Genomic DNA, 25,573 nt, shown 5'->3' with positions numbered 1-25,573 from the left:
ACATGACTGGAAACCTACTAGCTGACAGTGACTTAATAATGCCCATTAGTGACATACTATTGGTGCTTATGGAGATATGCAGAACAACTTTAACAGAATAAAGACCAATTAGAGACATGTTACTGGATCCTGTGGGACAGGATTGCTAACCCTGACATAATAATGACCTGTTAAAGTCATATGGTTGGCATTCCTGGGTATATACTGGCTGATAGTGACATAAAAATGCCCATGAGAGACATATTTTAGGTCTTTCTTGGGACATGTTTGCTAGCATTAACAGAATAGTGGCCTGGCACCTATTGTAGTTATTCCTACAGACATGCGAAGTAAACCAGAGAGACTAAAAGCATGTGGAAAATCGATGTCATATGACCCTGCATAACTAAATTTTCTTTAGTGTCTGTAAAACATCTTTTTCTTTGGGCAGTTTTTAGGTTGCATTTAATTGAAATGTTCACTGTTTTGCTATCAAGATTTCAATGTCTTCTTAGGAAATGTGAGTCCCAACATGCATGGATACGGCCAGGCTTGCCTGGGGTAACAAAAACATATTCCTGAATTCCAACCAAATTTCTGTAAAAATTATGCTACAAAATGCATCATTTGGAGGCGCTTTTATTATTAAATATTTTTATGGCAGAACCCTCCACACCCTGAACTCCCCTATAAGAGGTCATGTTCTTTCACTCCACTCCCTGAAATTAATTGAGGTTGTTTACAACCCACCACTTCCAAAGTTCACCAGCAGCCACTGCACGAGGCTGACACGTAGAGCCTCTCAGGCCGCATCTAGGTATGGACACCCAGGTCTTCACATACTTAGTCTGCTAGAGGTAATGGCAACCAATTCTAGTACCCACATTGCCACTGATACCAGTAAATGCCCAGTAGATTGTGCCTTTCGTAAGGAGCCGGACAGGAGGGAAAATGTCCAAAGGAAAAAACTTCCAAGATGGTGATTAGGTCCCAGGTAATGATGGAAGAAGTAGGCATGAGAGTCAAAGTGGTGTCTTGAGCAGGAAACACTGGACCCCCCTGGAATCCGAAGAAGGCATCAGGAATCTTTGAATAGAAACTGAGGAGCAGAGGAGGAATCTGGAGAAAAGAAGGCAACAAACTGATGACAGGACTGATGCTCAAGAAAAAGGTCTGGAGTCAGGAAACACAATGAATCACTACTCAAATTGTTGAGGCGCAAAGAGTAGATTGGTCCTTCTCTTTTTACAGGCTAGAAGTAAGAAATTATGTCAAACCCAATTGCCCTCCATCTTGGATTGGAAAGGGTTGTAAAATGGTTGCAGTTGGACCTGGCATCCTTGGCATGGTTCTCCCCTGACCTTTTGCCTTCCACCCTCCTGGGTTGCTGACTTACTTTTTGCTGGCTTTATGACTCTGCACACTTTACCATGGAGAACCAGTGCTAAAGCGCTTGTGCTATCTCCTTTGAACATGTTAAAATTGGCTTACGTCCAATTAGCATTTTTAATTTACTTGTAAGTCCCTAGTAAAGTTGTACTACCTGTACGTAGGGCCAGTAAATTAAATGCTACTGATATAGCCGCAGCACTCATTGTGCCACACACTTAATTCGACATTTAAATATCTCTGAGGCCTGTCATTGCAGCCTGTATGTGCAGTTTTAAACTGCAATCTCAACCTGGCAAAATAAACCTTTTTGCCAGCCCCAAACCTACGTAAATACCTTTTTCATATATTTAAATCCCCTCTTAGGAAGGCCGTGAACAGCCCAGACTGCAAGGTGCAGTGCATTTTTAAAGTTCGGCTTATACTTTTAAGTTTTACATGTCCTGGTAATGAACAACTCTTAAATAAGTTTTTCACTTCTGTGAGGCCGGAATTTGGACAAAAGATCTCGAGATAGACATGTCGGAAAATACATTTTGTGATGCAGAAATATAGTAATGCAGAAATATCGTTGTCAAGAATATCATTTTTTTGGCTATGTAATATCATTAAGAATGTGAAAAAAAAATGGCAGGCACAATTTACAGCACCACCCAGTATAGTCACTCTTAAGTCACACGATTTATATGACCCATCTCAAATGACTAGCCGCCAAATGGTCATGAATCAAATACAACTATAACAACAAGATGAGAGGCAATATGATCACAAATGAAGAGTCCAAATTTCAATGGTTTCAAGCCACAGTTCCCAATGCGAACAGGAGATTCATATTTGTATATATCAGATGGGCGCAGCCAACCAACGCGTTTCACCCTACAACAAGGGCTTCTTCAGGGCACTGTAAAGTAATATCAATGATTGTAGAACATGGTAAAGCACGCCAGATTACTGCCACAGTTCTTCAATTCCTCTGAGTATTACTAATTCAGTAGTCCTGTAAAAGCATATTTCAGATGAATATATTTCAATATTTCATGTTATCTTCAGATACTCTGTAGAGACGGGCCAACGTAAGTAAACGCACATCCATAGTTTGAAAGTTCATGTCCAAGTGTTTGTATCGGGTTTTTCCACGTTGTTTGATTCGAATCTCCTGTTCACACAGGGAACTGTGGATTGAAACCATAAATATTTTGAATTCTTCATTTGTGATCATATTGCCTCCCATCTTGTTGTTATGATCATTAAGAATGTCATAGTTTTTATTATAGTTTTCAATAACATAGTTGTTACAAATATTGTTTTTTGATTAGTTTAATATGTTTTAGTGCATATATTAATTTTATGTATTGATTGTATAATTGTTATTTGTTTAATATAGTTTATAATTTTAAGTGATTTAGTTTTTTTAATTTAATTGCTAACAGCAATTTATAGTGTCATAGCGGGTTGCTGGGTTTGTTAGGGATCGGGAGGGAAGGTAATTAAGTAACAATTAGATATTATTCAATTAATAGTTTTTACGTATGAAGGTGATTGATATTAACCCCTTAAGCGCTGCCGTCGGCCAACGGTCGTCACGAGCACTACCTCCCCAGTGCTGCGCATGACCGTTGGCCGACGGGCCAGCGCTCGTTATTCGAACGTTCAGCACTGGGTGCTGAACGTTCAACGCAGCTATGAGGTTAATGTTGTACATTATGTCATATTGATTTATTTTTATTTATATTTTAGACTGAGAAGCTAATTAAGAAATCATTAAATATCATTAGTTAATAAGATTCTATTAATATTTTAATTGATTAATGATTATGTATATTGTATCATATTTATATCGTTTTGCTATATTTTAGGTGTGGGCTGCTGGTTTTGTAAGGGTACAGGGTGCGGACTTTATTAATTAATAATTAATGAGCTATTCATTGTTAATAATTTATTAATCGATTATTAATTATGTAAATTGTGTTATACCTATTTGTTTTAGTTATATTTTTAGTGTGGGCTGCTAGGTTTGCAGGGGTAGGGGGTGGGTAGTTAATTAAGGAATACTTGAATAATATTGATTGATAATTCATTATTACATTGTTTCTTAATAATGTTAATTGTTTAAATAGTTGTTTTTATTTTTTGATATATATTTTTATGTAAATTAATATTTTGTATATCAAGAGTTTCATTTCCCCCCCACAAATTATTAGGGCTTTTCAAATATGTAATGAGTTTGAAGTGAAGTACTTTCCCTACTATTGCACAGACTGGAGTGGGAGCGATTAGCGTAAAAGGATTGTGCTGGATTTCATATCCATCTAACTTAGCATCAAAGATGCCTCCAACAAGGAGGGGCGAGGCTTCGCTGAGCTGCGGAATGGCTGCTCGCTAGAGCAGCTCCACCGGCCGAAGCTGAAAACACCTGCAAATATCCGACATAGACGTGCTAGACTGTGGCCCGGTGCTGCGGGGTGCCGAAGACAGTGACCTTGCTGATATGTTATGCCAGCTATAAGAAAATTGTCCACAGCAACGAGAGATACGGCACTGCCGAGACGAGGCCTCCTACCTCATCAGTATAAGCGACCTGGAGTTTAGAGTGGTACAAAAGGGGGTGGCGATGGACGGAGCATCTGAACCAATCAAACACTCACACCCAGTCAACAGATCTGGGTTTAATCCATCACCGTTCTTTCCATCACCACCCCCTTTTGTACCGCTTTGTCGCCAAAAGTTGGCAGGGTATGCTCAGACGTGAGTCCCTTGCTCACTTTGCCACTGGATTCAAGCAAGCCTGGCTGAAGACGGCTGGAATGCCAGAAACCAGTCCTAGGAAGCATGTGTCCGGTCCAGGGAAGGCATGGCTTGGCAGTTCGGGCTGGACTGTTCCCATGAGGCACAGCGTCAGACTGATTTGCATATGGCCATGTCTGAACTGGGATGGCAGAGTGGGCTAAAGAACGGTGATGGATTAAACCCAGATCTGTTGACTGGGTGTGAGTGTTTGATTGGTTCAGATGCTCCATCCATCACCACCCCCCTTTTGTACCGCTTTGTCGCCATAAGTTGGCAGGGTATGCTCAAACTTGAGTCCCTTGCTCACTTTGCCACTGGATTCGAGCAAGCCTGGCTGAAGATGGCTGAAATGCCAGAAACCGGTCCTGGGAAGCTTGTTTCCGGTCCAGGGAAGGCATGGCTTGGCAGTTCGGGCTGGACTGTTCCCATGAGGCACAGGGTCAGACTGATTTGCATATGGCCATGTCTGAACAGGGGTGGCAGAGTGGGATAAAGAACGGTGATGGATTAAACCCAGATCTGTTGACTGGGTGTGAGTGTTTGATTGGTTCAGATGCTCCGTCCATCAACACCCCCTTTTGTACCGCTTTGTCGCCATAAGTTGTCAGGGTATGCTCAGACGTGAGTCCCTTGCTCACTTTGCCACTGGATTCATGCAAGCCTGGCTGAAGACGGCTGGAATGCCAGAAACCGGTCCTAGGAAGATTGTTTCCGGTCCAGGGAAGGCATGGCTTGGCAGTTTGGGCTGGACTGTTCCCATGAGGCACAGGGTCAGACTGATTTGCATATGTCCATGTCTGAACTGGGGTGGCAGAGTGGGCTAAAGAACGGTGATGGATTAAACCCAGATCTGTTGACTGGGTGTGAGTGTTTGATTGGTTCAGATGCTCCGTCCATCATCACCCCCTTTGGTACCACTAAATAGGACGGGAGCACACAGGATATATTCATTCCATTACCACCATCATAACCCACAATCCAGCAGTTGTGCAGCACCGACATGGGTAAACCAGAAACACACCGCCAAAAATCAATTTTGATAAGAAATTCAGCAAAGCCGCGGACACTGACGCCGGACAACAGGAACAGCCCGTAGAGCACATAACGACTCAACCACCTGAAGATGATATTAGGGCAATGTTTAAAGACTTGAAAACTAGTCTTCAGGGGATAGATTCCAAAATGGATTCACTGGTAGAGAGGATGGACAGGATCACTCAACGTGTCGAGAAGCAGGAAGGATGCTTGAGCGTGCTGGAGACGAGGATCACAGACACAGAGGAGGGCCAGATGGAAATGGACAAGAAACTGCGGGGGATGGACGGTGTACTGCAGCTAATAAAACAAAAGAACGAAGACTTAGAAGCAAGATGGGGGAGGAACAACATACGTATTACAGGGATTGCAGAAACTACAGATATTCAAAACATGGAGAAGTATATTGAGGAGATGATGCAAGATCTCTTCGGACAGGACCTCTCCGCCATGTTCCTAATAGAACGAGCACACCATACATTGGGTCCGCGACCGAAACCAGGAGCTCCGGCACGACCAATTCTGGCGAGAGTACTAAATTACAGAGACAGTGACACGATTTTACAACTTGCTAGGGAGAGGGGCGCTATTCAATACAAGGGCAACAACATAGCTCTGTACCCGGATTTCACGCTACAAGTGCAAGCTGCTCGCAGAGTTTCTCCCTGCAAAGAAAATATTCCAACAGATTGGCACCAGGTATGCCTTGATCTACCCAGCCAAGTTGAGAGTTCAGAGTCACGTGAAACCCACATTTTTCACGGATGCAAAGGCCGCCCTTACGTACGCAAAGCAGATGGTGAAAGAGCACAGACAACAAGCAGCAATGATTGAATCACAGACTTCAAGGACTTTGAGCGATAATGACTGATGTGTATGGAGGTGATCGCTGGTTATGCAGATAAGTGTGCAAATAGTTCTTCATGTTAGGTTAATTGGGTGGCATATTTATGTAATTGTGATTGCTCTGTCCGACGATTGGGAGGCTCTCTACTCAACGGTCAGCAACAAAGGTTCTATACTGCTAGATTAGCTGACTGAAATACACTCGTAGCCGCAGAGGGCTAAGGTCGCACGTCATACATTCGGCCACCCTACCAAAAGTGTAGGGAGTATTGTCGGCAGACTCACGTACACCCCCACGGGATGAGTCCCACGAGTTCACAGCTGTGGGCCGGTAGTTTATCGTTTTCTGGGATGGGAAGGGTGAAGTCACAACCTGATTGGGGGGTTGGTGTGGGTGGGGGGGTAGGGAAGTTCAGTTTTACATGTTGGATTTGCCGCATACTGCATCGAACTGTCTAAATTGATCAGGAATGAGTGCCACATGGTCACGCCTGCCCAACAGCTGGTACTGCAAGCACAAGAACACCACCTGGTACTACGGGTTCTAACACACAGAATGCTCACACGACATTACTCAAATGCATATCCTGGAATATAAGGGATCTAAATGACCGTAGAAAAGTGAGATTGGTCCAATCCTATCTATTGAGACGCAGGGTTGATATATGTCTATTCCAAGAAACACATTTGCCAACAGCAGCGTTGGGTACTCTCTGGAATTCTAGATGGGGTGAGATAGTGGTAGCGGGCTATTCAAACTACTCTAGGGGGGTGGCCATTCTTATACGCTGAGGCCTACAGTGGAAAACACACCATATGGTCGCAGATCATGAGGGTAGGTTCATCCTACTACAGGGCAAGTTATACGATACCCCAATGTTGATAATGAATATATATGGCCCAAACACGGACAGTCCCGAATTCTTACAACATGTTTGTCAGAGGTTACAGTCATTAGGAACAATGGCGATCCTTTGGGGTGGAGACTTCAATGTAGTATTATCAACCACATTTGACAGACAGGGTGTGTCCCGAGACCATCATCCTAGAGCCGCACAGACACTATCAGATATCATACTAGATCTGCATTTGATTGATTCTTGGAGGGCACTACATCCCACTGTGAGTAAAGGCACGTGCACACACCACAGGGGCTCGTGGTCAAGATTAGATCACTGGCTGGTGTCGAAAGATATTCATACTTAGGTATCAGATGCAACACCTTACCCTCGCACTTTCTCTGATCATGCACCCACGGTGCTGACATTGAAAATCCCCAAGCCATATATACAGCCCTTTGCCTGGAGGTTTCCATCGGGCGCATTGTTGGACCAAGTTTTCAGAGAAGACTTACGAGAGAAAATAGAGGAATATTTTACACTAAATGAGGGATCGGTAGACTCACCTGGGGTGCTCTGCGAGGCTTTTAAGGTGGTTATCAGAGTAAATTGCATAGCGTTAAAAACTGGTGTCCTAAAAGATATCCGTCATACCTTGGGACGGCTGGAGAAAGAAATTGGGGAATTAGAGAGGGACTTCCAAGCGAATCCCTCCCCTTCCACGGCTGCATTGATCAGGTCAAATTGACAAAATTTCAGGAGGAGGCAGAGCGGGAAACGGCCTATCTACATAAATACACGCAGGCTAGGCGCTATGGTGAGGGAGACAGGGCGGGAAAGACACTGGCAGGCCAATTGCGTACCCCAAGATGTGCTGAGTAAATCACGGAACTGAAGACAGCTGATGGAGAGGTGGCCAGGACGCCGCAAGATATTCTGTCCACTATGTCCCGCTACTATCGGTGCCTATAAACGTCTATCACGAACCCATTGAAGGAAAACATAACGGATTACTTAGACACAGTAGCCCTTGCATGGTTTAATAATGGGGCCAGTGAATACATGGACCTACCGATCACGGTGGAAGACATATGTCAAGTCATTAGTAGCATGATAAGGCCCCCGGAGCAGATGGTTTGAGGGCTGCATTTTACAAGGAATATGCTAACTTGCTCGCCCCCGCTTATTACATGTGTACCTGAAGCAATCGATGCGGGCACACTCCCCCCACCCTAAGAGAAGCCATGATTATAGATTTGCTAAAACCTGATAAAGATCCCACTTCCCCTGATTCCTATAGACCGCTGCCACTTATAAATTTCAACGCTAAGATATATGCAAAGCTCCTGGCCAATAGATTGCAGACAATGCTCCCACAGATCGCGCTCCCAGACCAATCTGGATTTATACCGGGGAGGTCGACTGCTCATAACCTGCGCACGCTGTTTGGAACCCTGCACTACTTGGCCCCTCATGTACAGGCTGTGGCGGCATTACTAGATGCAACCAAGGCCTTTGATTCACTGGAATGGAAATTTCTGTTCATATTGTTGGCCCTATTGGGACTTAGCCATGCTTTCATCCAGCAAATTCTAATTCTATACGCAAACCCTACGGCGAGAGTGCGGATTAATGGACAGGTGTCGGACCCCTTTAGCATTACACTGGCACGAGGCAAGGCTGTCCCCTGTCGCCATTGCTTTTTGCATAGCTACTGAACCCTTGGCGGCGAGACTTTGCCAACATCACACTCACAGGAGCATAGGCTTCACATCCAGAGGACTTTTAATCTCGATGTATGTGGATGACATGTCTATCTATATGATTAACCCAAAGGATAATTTTAATGTTATCATGAGGGAATTGATTCGATACAGCGGCTTTACAGGGGTCCAAATCAACAGGACAAAATCTACGATACTAGCATTCACGGATGGGACTGACCCATGTGATACTTACTACCTCATACAGTGGGTGGAATCTGAGACACGGTACCTAGGTATTGTAATTAGTAGGCGAACTACGGGAGGGTTATAGATTGGATCAAAACCAAGGTACAGAAATGGAAACATCTGCCGCTCTCGCTACTAGGGCGTATAGCAATTGCAAAAATGGTCCTATTACCTAAACTTTTTTTTTTTTTTTTGATATGTTTGTTTGCCATACATTATTTAAATGATTCATGTCTATTCAAATCATATCATTGTATTTTATTGAATCAAATTTATCCACATATATATATATATATATTTTTTATACTTACATTAAAATCAATCTTTTTGATATCAATACAGTTTATTGCATTTTTAATGAGTTGTTTATAAATATGTGTCTCTTTCATTAGCCAGTTTTTGTTCCTATTTGTCTGCCTGGGTTGTTACCTTTGCACAAAAAACTGTTTTCCCTGACCCAGGAGCACAATCCAAATCAGGAGGTCCTTGTTACCTACAAAATATTACCCACGGTTGATCCGTGTGGGACTTTCTTTCTCTAGTTAGATTATCTGTTTGTTGGAAATTATTCCATTGTCACATATTGATGTTCGTTAGGGTTTTTGAAACTTATATGATATATTGCAAATAATCTTTAGAACTTGGCGTAAAATTTTTTTCCCCACATGATAGTGGAGAAGTGTGGCTCAGTGGTTAGAGGTGGCAGACCCGGAATCTGAGATCGACCGTGGACCAGGGTTCGATTCCCCGCCTCGGCGGGTCTCGGGCTCATAAATTCCACGGCCTCGACAATTCTCGCTCTGGTGCCTACTCGACTCACGGGGTCACACTCTGCGACTCTGGGCAATAGCTTGCTTAATCTCCACATCGGCCCCTCGCGGCGGGATGCCTGGCTTTCACCTTGTGGATACCCTGCCGGGGTTTCTCACAGGGGAATACCAGGACGGGTTCCCTAAGCAAGCGCGGAGATGCCCCAGGGTAAGTCCTGCGCTATATAAGTTTCATACATTTACATTTACATTTACACATGATCCGTAGGATCCATCTTCTGAATTAATAATGTCTAACCTCCAAACGTTTGGATTCTCGGATGAGGATTTTGCTACGCTAGTAGGCACTAATATAAATTTTGGGAGTAACCAATCGGTTAATCCACAAAATAGTAATGAATATAATAAATTATTAGATCTTCAGAAGAAATTAATTAGAGTGGAAGCCCATGGGGAATTTATGTTGAATTACCTTAAGAATGGCATAATCCCTATGGGTCTTAGGATTCGTAACATCCCAGGTCTTTTTGTGGATATAAAAACTTTTCTAGTTAAGTGGAGCATGATTGCCAGCCGATGCTCGAGAGACCTTATGATTCTTATTATTTCCACATCTAAAGATTTAGTGGCTGAAATAAAAAAAGAGATAGAAGAACTTGAAGACAAATTGAAGAAATCAACCACCTCGGAGGAGGCGGAAAAACAACTAGAGATAATTAAAAAAGATATATTATCATTTTCTGAATATTAAAAAAAAAGGAAAGAGGATAAATTTGTCAAAGATAAGCGATTCTATTCGTTAGAGAAAACATATCCCTATATTGTGGAAGGTTACTATAATCCAGAATCACAACCAGGAACGAACAACCATACCTTTCAGAATAGAATCAACAACTTCTCTCATTCTTCAGCCTCAAATTCTGAATCAGAAGGGGAAGACAATGTGGGTTACCAAGATGACAGACCCTTTGATCCAAGGAATGGTCAAAGAAATTCTCGCCGTCCTTTTTTAGGTCACCGAGGGGGGAGGGGTGGCCGTCAGAAAGTGAGGTTTCAAAATCATCAGAGGGGCAATTATCAATCCAACCAATACGCCCAGGAACCTCAGCAATACCTAGAAACGAGGAGCAAACAGTATTGGAGGAACGGGATGTAATCCCAATATTCAACCTTTCCTCCCATATGCTGAATGCTCCAGATCTATCATTACTTTCCAAAGGTTTATCTTTTGTCCCCCATGCCAATTTAAACACTTTTGAACTTTATCGTGACATTCACTCTTTTCTTCGAAAAGTAAGATAAAAAAAATTCTTCCGACAGACTGACCCTTTAGAACTAGACAATACTAGGAATAACATTGTATCTCTACCCTCCACTTTTACTCCTTCTCTACAACAAGTGGGCCCAGAGGTGAGTATTTTTGAAAAAGTTGTATTGAAACGCTTAGAACAAGCCTTGAGGTTTATACCAAAACCCAAATATAACATTTCAAAAGTAGAGCATCAATCCCTTGAAAGCCTTAAAAATAACGAAACCATTGTCATAAAAAGTTGTGATAAAGGTGGAGGGATAGTTCTAGTTGACTGTAGCACCTATGAGGAAAACATGATTAAGATGTTAAATGACCCTATTTTTTATAAAAAAATCAAAACCAATCCAACTGATAGAATAGTGAAAACCATCAATAGGCTTACTACAAAAGCATTAAATGACGGCGTAATAAACAAAAAAGAATGTCAGTTCCTAAATACTTCTGATCGAAAGGTATCCTGCATATACGGATTGCCTAAGATCCATAAGGACCAGAAAAATCCTCCATATCGTCCAATTGTTTCTACAATTGGGACTCCATTAGAAGCTCTTTCCAAATATTTAGACCAAATTTTACGCCCATATATCTCTCTTTCACAATCTTATGTAAGAGACACTGGTGACATCATTGCGAAAGTTGAGAATTTAGCCTTCAAAGAAAATAATGGCATCTTAGTGACTCTCGACGTAGAGTCACTATATAGCAATATTCCACAGGCAGAAGCAATTGAGGCCACAATGTGGTTTATCGATGTCCACAAGATTCCCTGTTCTAAATCATTTATTAGAGAATGTCTTTCTTTAGTTTTGAAGGAAAACTTCTTTGAGTTCGGCAAGGATCTATTTTTGCAAATTAAAGGAGTAAGCATGGGGGCTTCAATAGCCCCATCAATAGCTAATATTTATATGATCTTGTTTGAAAACAAATTTATCTTCAATGAGGTAGCACCCTTCTTCGAGTCTGTTTCCCATTGGTACCGTTACATTGACGATATCTTTTTTGTTTGGACCGATGGGAAACAGACTCTGGAAGAATTTTTATTATGCCTGAACTTGGCAGATGAAAATCTGCGGTTCACGGCACACGTCAATGAAAGTAAGGTTGAGTTTCTAGACATTAATATTAAAAATAAGGATGGTGCCCTCGAAGTAGACTTATATACAAAGCCTACTGCTCGTAATACCCTTCTACACTTTACGAGCTATCACCCACGCTGCCAGAGGGACAGTATCCCCTTCTCGCAATTTTTGCGAGTAAGGCGGAATTGTACTAATATTAGGGACTATGATACTCAAGCAGAGTTGATGAAACAAAGGTTCATAGAAAGAGGTTATCCTCGCCGTTTAGTCAGAGGTGCCTATAAGCGAGCAAGATTCTATGATCGCGATACCCTTTTAAATTCAAAGAAACAAAAAACAGATCCAAAATTAGTGTGCATTACTAAACACTCTACCCTGAACTCTACGATTAGACAGATTATAAATTCAAATTGGCATCTTTTAAACATCACGGATAACCAGAGCAAGTTAGCAAAACCAATGTTCGCACACAAGCGAAACAAAAATTTGAAAGATTACGTGGTCCACTCACGATATAAGGGTAACACCATGAATATTCCCTTTATTCAGAAATCTATTGATGGAGCATCTGCCATCAAGGGGACCTCACGCTGTGGTTCTTGCCAATCGTGTGAGACCATTTTAACAGGCGAGTCTATGGTTTTTAACAAAATAAAGATTCAAGCAAGAGAATTTTGGACCTGCAACACAAAAAACGTGGTGTATTTGCTCACATGTCCTTGCAACCTCGGATATGTGGGAGAGACGTCACGAATGATTAAAACCAGGCTAACCGAACATAGGTCAGCAATCAAAACAAAAAAGGTTTCAGCTCCTTTAGTCAATCATTTTTTAGAATTTAATCACAAACCGGAGGAGTTAAAATGGCGCATTTTGGAAAAGATCCACGTGCAGCAGAACCAAGGGGGAGATGCCATTCGCAGAAAGCGTGAAGTTTTCTGGATCTTTTCCCTTGATACGTTTGCCTATGGATTAAATCAGGATCTGCCTTGGGAAAACGCAATCATATAACATTGCGGCAATTCAGGGTTTTTTTATCAATAAAATGCCATGAATAATGGTTTAGAACTCCGCATTGTGATCTGGTCCTTCTTAATTAGGTAATAATAGCTCTACCTTCCCTATGAAAACGATGGCGCTGACATGTTTATTCTGTTCAGTTTATGATATCTGTATCTGTCTCCTTATAATAATAGGGATCCCACGTTTGTCCATTTCAACCTGTTCCAAACAAGTAGAAAATACACTACTTGTAAAAAAAGACATTGTCACTTTAAATAAAGGCGTGACACACTTGAAGGTGAAATATCCTTAAAGTATAAAAGGCAATAGAAAACGGACTACAGGAAATCGTTGTTTCCTGCATACACCGCTGAGGAAGACGGAGCTATTTTCGAATCCCGCGTCGTGGATACCGGTAAGGTTTTCGCCGGGCATTCCTTGTTGAGAGGCCCATTTGCATAAGCCGATTATTAGGCTCTTAGGGATAGCATGCTCATAGTTGCCATCCTCTGAACAGGCACTATTTTAATAAAAAACGAGAGTATGCTTGTAATATTTTTCGCCCGCCGATCTTGCATGAATATATTATAATTGGGGCTCTACCTTGTTTAAATAGGCGCTTCCATCACGAAGCCGTAAGTGCCCCATTTGAACACGAATGATGCCGCCAGTCTCTCTGCTCTCCGCCTATCTCCCGCTCTAAGAAATCCTATAAAACAGGTAAACTGATAATATTTAACTTGAAGTTCATGATTTTGGACTTAAACTTCTTGTAATTGGGGTTGCATATTGTCTAAACAGGCGTTTTCCACCATTATACCGGAACCGCCCCTTCAAAGCCGACTGAATCCGAAAAACACTCTGTCTTCCGCTTTTCGCTGACAGCAAGGATTGCTACGAGATAGGTAAAGCGAACGTAGGATACTTTGTGTTTTCCAATTGACTAATGTTGCATCAAAGATAGAAACTAACTCTGAATTTGCACCATCCATTAGGTCTTTACTCAAAACCGGCGATTATTATTGAACTCTGTCCACCATAATTTTTAACAAGAACGAAAGGGACGCAGAGAGAAGCCGTTTTCCATAGCTCGGCATCCACTATCAGTAATATGTTAAACAGCATCATGCAATAGGTAATTTACAGTGAGAAAGCGGCATTACGCATTTTGAGACCATTTTGATATATTTTTGCCTCTGACAATAACTGATCTCTTTTATAACTTGTAGCTGATTTACATGATAAAGCCGGGTTCTTTTGAAGAGTATAGCAAAGGAAATACATACTACTGCTCTCTACTCCCAGCATTTGGTATATCATCGACCGAAAAGGTAATGAACCACAATTATGAGTCGGTTCTTAGAACTAACAGTACTTAGGAGTCTTAGTTTGGATCTAACACTCAGACTAAGTCTGTTGTTCTCATTGTACTCAGACTAAGCTCGTAATCCTGTACATCTCCATTAAATTAAAAGAACGCTTATTTCCTTTCTCTCTGTAGTTCAGTATTACACCAACAATTTTGAAAACAACGATGGATTCCGGTTTTTAATTAACTTTTTAACAAACAAATTGTGAAGAGTAGATGTGGGTATCGATAGGAAGATAGCAGTGATTGCTGTTTCAACAGGTAAAAATATTATCTACTGCAATTAATACATCAAGCTAGAGTGGAACTGTACCATATTCCAATATATGTATTTCTTTTATTTAAATAGCCATCACATACAGTCTCTATCCATAAAGGGAGAGGTGCCTTATCTACCCAAACTACCACGTATCGAATACTCTATATCTTCTCTATTTAGGTAAGGTTTTTTAGCAATTTAATCCAAAATGTTAATGAATGGTTGGAGTTTCCTCACCTTAACATGACTTGCCATTTATATAATTGGAACAGTAGTTTCCACAGGAGAGACTACTACTAACTACTCTAGCCTAAATAGAACTACTCTGTTTTCTAAAATAATATTACACATAAAATACGACGTATGAAATCTTAATAATTAAGGAATATTTCTAGCAATTAATTAGGTATAATACTTTGGAACTATAGGAATTTCCAGTAATATTAGTTTACCAAAAATGTTACGCCTTTTTCTGACTTTTTTCTGATTTTTCTGAGTTTTCAGAATTTTTAAATTCTCCCAGATTTCCCTACTTGCTTTATATTTTATTAATTTTTCCTGTATCATATGACCTCCCGAATTGTTTACCCTATGTCTGGTTTAATGTGACTTTTTATCAAGGAATTGAACACTATAAAAATATAAGTGTTCTTTCATATAAATTCTGGCTTTGTAAAGAAAAAAGAGAAAATAGAAAAAGAAACAAGTTATGCTTTTTCAAATATATGTTAATAGTAGTGCTTGCAATGTACTGTTATATGTTTGGTGATTTTGTTTTATCTTTTTTAGAATTTGTGGCTGATATCAAACCGTCCTGAGGAAGACAAATGTTTTGTCGAAACGCGTAGACTCACAGCCTTAGAAACATCTTGTACTTGAGAAATTATGTTTAAGAACAAAGTGTCTTATTTTTAGTATTATGTATATTGATATGTTTGTTTGCCATACATTATTTAAATGATTCATGTCTATTCAAATCATATCATTGTATTTTATTGAATCAAATTTATCCACATATATATATATATATATTTTTTATACTTACATTAAAATCAATCTTTTTGATATCAATACAGTTTATTGCATTTTTAATGAGTTGTTTATAAATATGTGTCTCTTTCATTAGCCAGTTTTTGTTCCTATTTGTCTGCCTGGGTTGTTACCTTTGCACAAAAAACTGTTTTCCCTGACCCAGGAGCACAATCCAAATCAGGGGGTCCTTGTTACCTACAAAATATTACCCACGGTTGATCCGTGTGGGACTTTCTTTCTCTAGTTAGATTATCTGTTTGTTGGAAATTATTCCATTGTCACATATTGATGTTCGTTAGGGTTTTTGAAACTTATATGATATATTGCAAATAATCTTTAGAACTTGGCGTAACATTTTTTTCCCCACATGATCCGTAGGATCCATCTTCTGAATTAATAATGTCTAACCTCCAAACGTTTGGATTCTCGGATGAGGATTTTGCTACGCTAGTGGGCACTAATATAAATTTTGGGAGTAACCAATCGGGTAATCCACAAAATAGTAATGAATATAATAAATTATTAGATCTTCAGAAGAAATTAATTAGAGTGGAAGCCCATGGGGAATTTATGTTGAATTACCTTAAGAATGGCATAATCCCTATGGGTCTTAGGATTCGTAACATCCCAGGTCTTTTTGTGGATATAAAAACTTTTCTAGTTAAGTGGAGCATGATTGCCAGCCGATGCTCGAGAGACCTTATGATTCTTATTATTTCCACATCTAAAGATTTAGTGGCTGAAATAAAAAAAGAGATAGAAGAACTTGAAGACAAATTGAAGAAATCAACCACCTCGGAGGAGGCGGAAAAACAACTAGAGATAATTAAAAAAGATATATTATCATTTTCTGAATATTAAAAAAAAAGGAAAGAGGATAAATTTGTCAAAGATAAGCGATTCTATTCGTTAGAGAAAACATATCCCTATATTGTGGAAGGTTACTATAATCCAGAATCACAACCAGGAACGAACAACCATACCTTTCAGAATAGAATCAACAACTTCTCTCATTCTTCAGCCTCAAATTCTGAATCAGAAGGGGAAGACAATGTGGGTTACCAAGATGACAGACCCTTTGATCCAAGGAATGGTCAAAGAAATTCTCGCCGTCCTTTTTTAGGTCACCGAGGGGGGAGGGGTGGCCGTCAGAAAGTGAGGTTTCAAAATCATCAGAGGGGCAATTATCAATCCAACCAATACGCCCAGGAACCTCAGCAATACCTAGAAACGAGGAGCAAACAGTATTGGAGGAACGGGATGTAATCCCAATATTCAACCTTTCCTCCCATATGCTGAATGCTCCAGATCTATCATTACTTTCCAAAGGTTTATCTTTTGTCCCCCATGCCAATTTAAACACTTTTGAACTTTATCGTGACATTCACTCTTTTCTTCGAAAAGTAAGATTAAAAAAATTCTTCCAACAGACTGACCCTTTAGAACTAGACAATACTAGGAATAACATTGTATCTCTACCCTCCACTTTTACTCCTTCTCTACAACAAGTGGGCCCAGAGGTGAGTATTTTTGAAAAAGTTGTATTGAAACGCTTAGAACAAGCCTTGAGGTTTATACCAAAACCCAAATATAACATTTCAAAAGTAGAGCATCAATCCCTTGAAAGCCTTAAAAATAACGAAACCATTGTCATAAAAAGTTGTGATAAAGGTGGAGGGATAGTTCTAGTTGACTGTAGCACCTATGAGGAAAACATGATTAAGATGTTAAATGACCCTATTTTTTATAAAAAAAATCAAAACCAATCCAACTGATAGAATAGTGAAAACCATCAATAGGCTTACTACGAAAGCATTAAATGACGGCGTAATAAACAAAAAAGAATGTGAGTTCCTAAATACTTCTGATCGAAAGGTATCCTGCATATACGGATTGCCTAAGATCCATAAGGACCAGAAAAATCCTCCATATCGTCCAATTGTTTCTACAATTGGGACTCCATTAGAAGCTCTTTCCAAATATTTAGACCAAATTTTACGCCCATATATCTCTCTTTCACAATCGTATGTAAGAGACACTGGTGACATCATTGCGAAAGTTGAGAATTTAGCCTTCAAAGAAAATAATGACATCTTAGTGACTCTCGACGTAGAGTCACTATATAGCAATATTCCACAGGCAGAAGCAATTGAGGCCACAATGTGGTTTATCGATGTCCACAAGATTCCCTGTTCTAAATCATTTATTAGAGAATGTCTTTCTTTAGTTTTGAAGGAAAACTTCTTTGAGTTCGGCAAGGATCTATTTTTGCAAATTAAAGGAGTAAGCATGGGGGCTTCAATAGCCCCATCAATAGCTAATATTTATATGATCTTGTTTGAAAACAAATTTATCTTCAATGAGGTAGCACCCTTCTTCGAGTCTGTTTCCCATTGGTACCGTTACATTGACGATATCTTTTTTGTTTGGACCGATGGGAAACAGACTCTGGAAGAATTTTTATTATGGCTGAACTTGGCAGATGAAAATCTGCGGTTCACGGCACACGTCAATGAAAGTAAGGTTGAGTTTCTAGACATTAATATTAAAAATAAGGATGGTGCCCTCGAAGTAGACTTATATACAAAGCCTACTGCTCGTAATACCCTTCTACACTTTACGAGCTATCACCCACGCTGCCAGAGGGACAGTATCCCCTTCTCGCAATTTTTGCGAGTAAGGCGGAATTGTACTAATATTAGGGACTATGATACTCAAGCAGAGTTGATGAAACAAAGGTTCATAGAAAGAGGTTATCCTCGCCGTTTAGTCAAAGGTGCCTATAAGCGAGCAAGATTCTATGATCGCGATACCCTTTTAAATTCAAAGAAACAAAAAACAGATCCAAAATTAGTGTGCATTACTAAACACTCTACCCTGAACTCTACGATTAGATAGATTATAAATTCAAATTGGCATCTTTTAAACGTCACGGATAACCAGAGCAAGTTAGCAAAACCAATGTTCGCACACAAGCGAAACAAAAATTTGAAAGATTACGTGGTCCACTCACGATATAAGGGTAACACCATGAATATTCCCTTTATTCAGAAATCTATTGATGGAGCATCTGCCATCAAGGGGACCTCACGCTGTGGTTCTTGCCAATCGTGTGAGACCATTTTAACAGGCGAGTCTATGGTTTTTAACAAAATAAAGATTCAAGCAAGAGAATTTTGGACCTGCAACACAAAAAACGTGGTGTATTTGCTCACATGTCCTTGCAACCTCGGATATGTGGGAGAGACGTCACGAATGATTAAAACCAGGCTAACCCAACATAGGTCAACAATCAAAACAAAAAAGGTTTCAGCTCCTTTAGTCAATAATTTTTTAGAATTTAATCACAAACCGGAGGAGTTAAAATGGCGCATTTTGGAAAAGATCCACGTGCAGCAGAACCAAGGGGGAGATGCCATTCGCAGAAAGCGTGAAGTTTTCTGGATCTTTTCCCTTGATACGTTTGCCCATGGATTAAATCAGGATCTGCCTTGGGAAAACGCAATCATATAACATTGCGGCAATTCAGGGTTTTTTTATCAATAAAATGCCATGAATAATGGTTTAGAACTCCGCATTGTGATCTGGTCCTTCTTAATTAGGTAATAATAGCTCTACCTTCCCTATGAAAATGATGGCGCTGACATGTTTATTCTGTTCAGTTTATGATATCTGTATCTGTCTCCTTATAATAATAGGGATCCCACGTTTGTCCATTTCAACCTGTTCCAAACAAGTAGAAAATACACTACTTGTAAAAAAAGACATTGTCACTTTAAATAAAGGCGTGACACACTTGAAGGTGAAATATCCTTAAAGTATAAAAGGCAATAGAAAACGGACTACTGGAAATCGTTGTTTCCTGCATACACCGCTGAGGAAGACGGAGCTATTTTCGAATCCCGCGTCGTGGATACCGGTAAGGTTTTCGCCGGGCATTCCTTGTTGAGAGGCCCATTTGCATAAGCCGATTATTAGGCTCTTAGGGATAGCATGCTCATAGTTGCCATCCTCTGAACAGGCACTATTTTAATAAAAAACGAGAGTATGCTTGTAATATTTTTCGCCCGCCGATCTTGCATGAATATATTATAATTGGGGCTCTACCTTGTTTAAATAGGCGCTTCCATCACGAAGCCGTAACTGCCCCGTTTGAACACGAATGATGCCGCCAGTCTCTCTGCTCTCCGCCTATCTCCCGCTCTAAGAAATCCTATAAAACAGGTAAACTGATAATATTTAACTTGAAGTTCATGATTTTGGACTTAAACTTCTTGTAATTGGGGTTGCATATTGTCTAAACAGGCGTTTTCCACCATTATACCGGAACCGCCCCTTCAAAGCCGACTGAATCCGAAAAACACTCTGTCTTCCGCTTTTCGCTGACAGCAAGGATTGCTACGAGATAGGTAAAGCGAACGTAGGATACTTTGTGTTTTCCAATTGACTAATGTTGCATCAAAGATAGAAACTAACTCTGAATTTGCACCATCCATTAGGTCTTTACTCAAAACCGGCGATTAATATTGAACTCTGTCCACCATCATTTTTAACAAGAACGAAAGGGACGCAGAGAGAAGCCGTTTTCCATAGCTCGGCATCTACTATCAGTAATATGTTAAACAGCATCATGCAATAGGTAATTTACAGTGAGAAAGCGGCATTACGCATTTTGAGACCATTTTGATATATTTTTGCCTCTGACAATAACTGATCTCTTTTATAACTTGTAGCTGATTTACATGATAAAGCCGGGTTCTTTTGAAGAGTATAGCAAAGGAAATACATACTACTGCTCTCTACTCCCAGCATTTGGTATATCATCGACCGAAAAGGTAATGAACCACAATTATGAGTCGGTTCTTAGAACTAACAGTACTTAGGAGTCTTAGTTTGGATCTAACACTCAGACTAAGTCTGTTGTTCTCATTGTACTCAGACTAAGCTCGTAATCCTGTACATCTCCATTAAATTAAAAGAACGCTTATTTCCTTTCTCTCTGTAGTTCAGTATTACACCAACAATTTTGAAAACAACGATGGATTCCGGTTTTTAATTAACTTTTTAACAAACAAATTGTGAAGAGTAGATGTGGGTATCGATAGGAAGATAGCAGTGATTGCTGTTTCAACAGGTAAAAATATTATCTACTGCAATTAATACATCAAGCTAGAGTGGAACTGTACCATATTCCAATATATGTATTTCTTTTATTTAAATAGCCATCACATACCGTCTCTATCCATAAAGGGAGAGGTGCCTTATCTACCCAAACTACCACGTATCGAATACTCTATATCTTCTCTATTTAGGTAAGGTTTTTTAGCAATTTAATCCAAAATGTTAATGAATGGTTGGAGTTTCCTCACCTTAACATGACTTGCCATTTATATAATTGGAACAGTAGTTTCCACAGGAGAGACTACTACTAACTACTCTAGCCTAAATAGAACTACTCTGTTTTCTAAAATAATATTACACATAAAATACGACGTATGAAATCTTAATAATTAAGGAATATTTCTAGCAATTAATTAGGTATAATACTTTGGAACTATAGGAATTTCCAGTAATATTAGTTTACCAAAAATGTTACGCCTTTTTCTGACTTTTTTCTGATTTTTCTGAGTTTTCAGAATTTTTAAATTCTCCCAGATTTCCCTACTTGCTTTATATTTTATTAATGTTTCCTGTATCATATGACCTCCCGAATTGTTTACCCTATGTCTGGTTTAATGTGACTTTTTATCAAGGAATTGAACACTATAAAAATATAAGTGTTCTTTCATATAAATTCTGGCTTTGTAAAGAAAAAAGAGAAAATAGAAAAAGAAACAAGTTTTGCTTTTTCAAATATATGTTAATAGTAGTGCTTGCAATGTACTGTTATATGTTTGGTGATTTTGTTTTATCTTTTTTAGAATTTGTGGCTGATATCAAACCGTCCTGAGGAAGACAAATGTTTTGTCGAAACGCGTAGACTCACAGCCTTAGAAACATCTTGTACTTGAGAAATTATGTTTAAGAACAAAGTGTCTTATTTTTAGTATTATGTATATTGATATGTTTGTTTGCCATACATTATTTAAATGATTCATGTCTATTCAAATCATATCATTGTATTTTATTGAATCAAATTTATCCACATATATATATATATATTTTTTATACTTACATTAAAATCAATCTTTTTGATATCAATACAGTTTATTGCATTTTTAATGAGTTGTTTATAAATATGTGTCTCTTTCATTAGCCAGTTTTTGTTCCTATTTGTCTGCCTGGGTTGTTACCTTTGCACAAAAAACCTATTACCTAAACTACTATATTTATTTGTAAATATTCCAATGCCGCTTACTGTACATTTCTTCAAACAACTCAGGACAGTCGTACTTGAGCATGTATGGGTGGGCAAAGAACCCCCGTGTCTCCTGGAATTTGCTGATGTTGCCTTTTGACCAAGGAGGACTGGGTGCCCCTGATTTTGAACTCTACGCATATAGTGCACAGGCACAGTTTTTACACTTTTGGCATCATCCAACAGCATACCAGCCGCACCTAGCGATAGAGATAGATAAAGTTGCTCCGATTCTATTGAATGCGGCGGTGTACCAAAGTTACAAACGACCTCATCAAGAAATTGACACAGTTGAGGGGACACGATGGGCATGGCGGGGTATAGCGAAAAGGGCAGGAATAAAAGTATTGTATGCACCATCTATGCCCATAGGGGGCAGCCCGCTGCTGACTCCATTGAAGGACAAGACAACCACCTTGCAAGCAAAGGCACACGAGTTGGTAAAGGGCAGTGATCTATATCCGGATGCTACATTCGGAGCAGAGACCTTCAGCTTCAGACAAACTACTGTATTATCAGCTTAGGGCAGCTTGCAAAGCACGGTACACTGAATACCCCCAGGAACCACAGGTCCTTCCTGCATTACAGAATATCTTGTCTAACCCCTCTCCAAAGAAACTGATCACACACATATACAGCATCACACAAAATACATCTCTCATAATGTCATATACTTCAAAGGTAGATTGGGAAAGTGATACTGCAATATCAATTACAGTGGGAATATTGTTGCTTGCAGCTAGAGCATCTATCACCAAATTACAGACTTCGGCTAATACACTTCAACTTTCTACATAGGGTGTACCGCACGCCGACACAGCTGTACGAATGGGCCTATACACAGACACTACATGCTGGAGATGTGGACACCGAGATACGATATTCATACATTCATACATTTGGCGTGGACCTGCAGACCGATTGGAGATATTACCACCGTTAAGGTTCAACTCACACCATTGGTAGCGCTATTGGGGTATGTCCAGGAAGTCCCAAAAGGATCTCGAAAGCTGGTGTCAATGCTACTACTGCTGGCTAAATGTCAAGTGGCGATACACTGGAAGAGATCACGGCCACCCGCAGTTGCTGATTGGCTACATACAGTCACTTACTGTAAGGATCAATTGACCTGGTATTGGGAGCTGATGCCCAGCCGGTCCAGGCCAGTAGATATTTGGGAGCCATACGTGACATGGTTGGAGTTGGGAGGTGCTGATCACTGTGCAGACACTGCTGCGGGATATGCATAATTCAGCGGGGGATTGGGAGCGAAAGATGTCGGGAAGGTGAACAATAGGGATATCTCGATGTCACCCCTGGACCCGGTATAGGGGATAGTAGTGCAAGTACCAGATATGAGGGTTGTCCATCACGGGTAACCAGATATGATAAGTGGAACTGGATATGGACAGGATGAGCAGGATGCTGGCAGATGGGAAAGGGGGGTGGTGTATAAAAGTACTAGGTTCTTGAAGCTTGATATTCGCAAGATTGAACCGGATGTTACTTTGGTCATTTATTTCAATGCTGTGGCTACAGACGCTTTCGTACAGATTCAACTCACATTCGCTGCTGGCCCCCCGGCGTGCTGTCTGTTTAATTATAATTTGATGGCATTCCACGCTGCCAGCCCCATGTTTTTTTTTTTGTACAGAGTTTTATATAGCGCGAACTAGACCCGAACTGAATCGGGTATCAGAGCGCTTTACATAGCACCAGTTACGTTACATGAGGACACGCATTCATTTTAGGCACGGGGAGATTAAGTGATTTGTCCAGAATCACAGGAGGTTTTTGGTGTCGTTATCGAGACTCGAACCCAGATTCCCAGGTCCGAGGTCGAGCGCCCTAGCCGTTAGGCCAGCTCCTCTCCCCGCAGGAGATGTAGGCACAACAAAGCTGTGTACAGCTGACCAAATGCAATAAACTCTTTTAAAACTTAAAAAAAAAATGAAAAAAAAGATGCCCCCAACAACCACTAAAACACTTGCCCAAAATGCAATCCGTGCTATTTCTTAAACTTTTTATTACATTAACCAATACCTTAATTTGACAGCCCAATACTGCCATTGTAAAAATCTATGAAAAAAACTAAACATACTGGGAAGAACAATCCCCAGAACTTGAACCTCTGGAAGATTGTATGCAATTGACATTAACATAAAGAATTGAGACACTCGGACCGTCATAGCCAGCCCTCCCTAGTCTCTGGCCTAGCAGAATGAGTACAGTGAAAGTTTCATACCCACCCCAGGTGATGCCCCTCAGGTTCCTGGTTTCCTGTAACATTGCAATATCATAGTTTACAATATAATTGAATCAGTTCAGATGTGACCGCTTAGAGCTCATGCCACTAATGTTCCAGCGAATCAGATTAGTTCAGAAGCCCAGAAATTGTTGCATCTCAGGAGGCATATCACTATGAACAGGCAAATAAAGGTCGCCTGCACCCCAAAAATAACTTTCAGATTCAATGGATAAAACATGATCATTTAACAGTCAATCTGTGCCCTCTCTCTAAAATCTGATCACTTTAGAGTCTGATCTTACCTCTCTGCCCATGCAATCCCTGGTGTTTTCCACCAAAATCTAAAAAGTTACCTACTTCTGGGCACCAGAGACAGGGGTCTGACCCTTCTCCGTTGTTAACCATGGTTGCTTTCCGATTCTTAGTAAACACGTTGTTAAAGAAAAAAGTAGGGACATTTCAATTGCATGACTTCCAAGACCATGAGATTCTTAACTCACTCCCACCCCCCGGAATGAGCCTCCTGTCTTTTGGGTTCTTTGATCTGCCTAAAGTTGGAGCCCAGTAATTAACTAATTCAGTCATGCAGTTATAACATACTATGTTTTGGGATGACACTTGGCAAAAATAATCATAGAGGTGGATTCAGTGCATAGGCACACATATTCCAGACAGCAACTCTGATGTTTGCACCACATCCCAATCCATATTTATAATTTTAGTGCAGTTTAAACATAAAAAGCACAAAGTGAAAATCACCTTGCACTATACACTTTGCTCAAAATTAACAGTGCCATTTTTCTAAGTCTCAGAATAAATTGTAACTATTTAGACTGGGTCCCATTTGCCACAGTGTCAGACAACAGTCTCCTTTATTCCTGGGTGCACACACATATGACACACCTCCTGCCCAACATGCTCCGCACCCCTTAACAAGGCTGTTCACAGCAGCTCACTTTAAAATGTATGGCATTGTTGATTGCCGCTCAAATCTATGTTGAACATAGTATTACTGTGAGTGGGATGGGACTCTTTTATGGGGGTCCCACATCAAAGCTGGAGTCCAAAAAAACAGAGGTCCTAAAGTAGAAAAACTGATGATTTTAAAAGGCTGAACTCGAGAGACTTACAGTAAGCCCTACAGGAATGTTCATTTAAGTCTTCAATCATTCATGTCTCATGCTCGCCTACATTTATTACATAGACACGCCATTTTCAGCTTCTATTGAGAACTAGTCTTTTAAGAAAGATACACATTAGATCAACAATGAAAACGCTTCATCCCTCAAACTCACTTCACTGAATACCTTTATTTGA

This window comes from Lissotriton helveticus, chromosome 10 (assembly GCF_964261635.1).
Source record: "Lissotriton helveticus chromosome 10, aLisHel1.1, whole genome shotgun sequence".
Taxonomy (NCBI): Eukaryota; Metazoa; Chordata; class Amphibia; order Caudata; family Salamandridae; genus Lissotriton; species Lissotriton helveticus.
Note: the sequence above shows the minus strand (reverse complement) of the source record.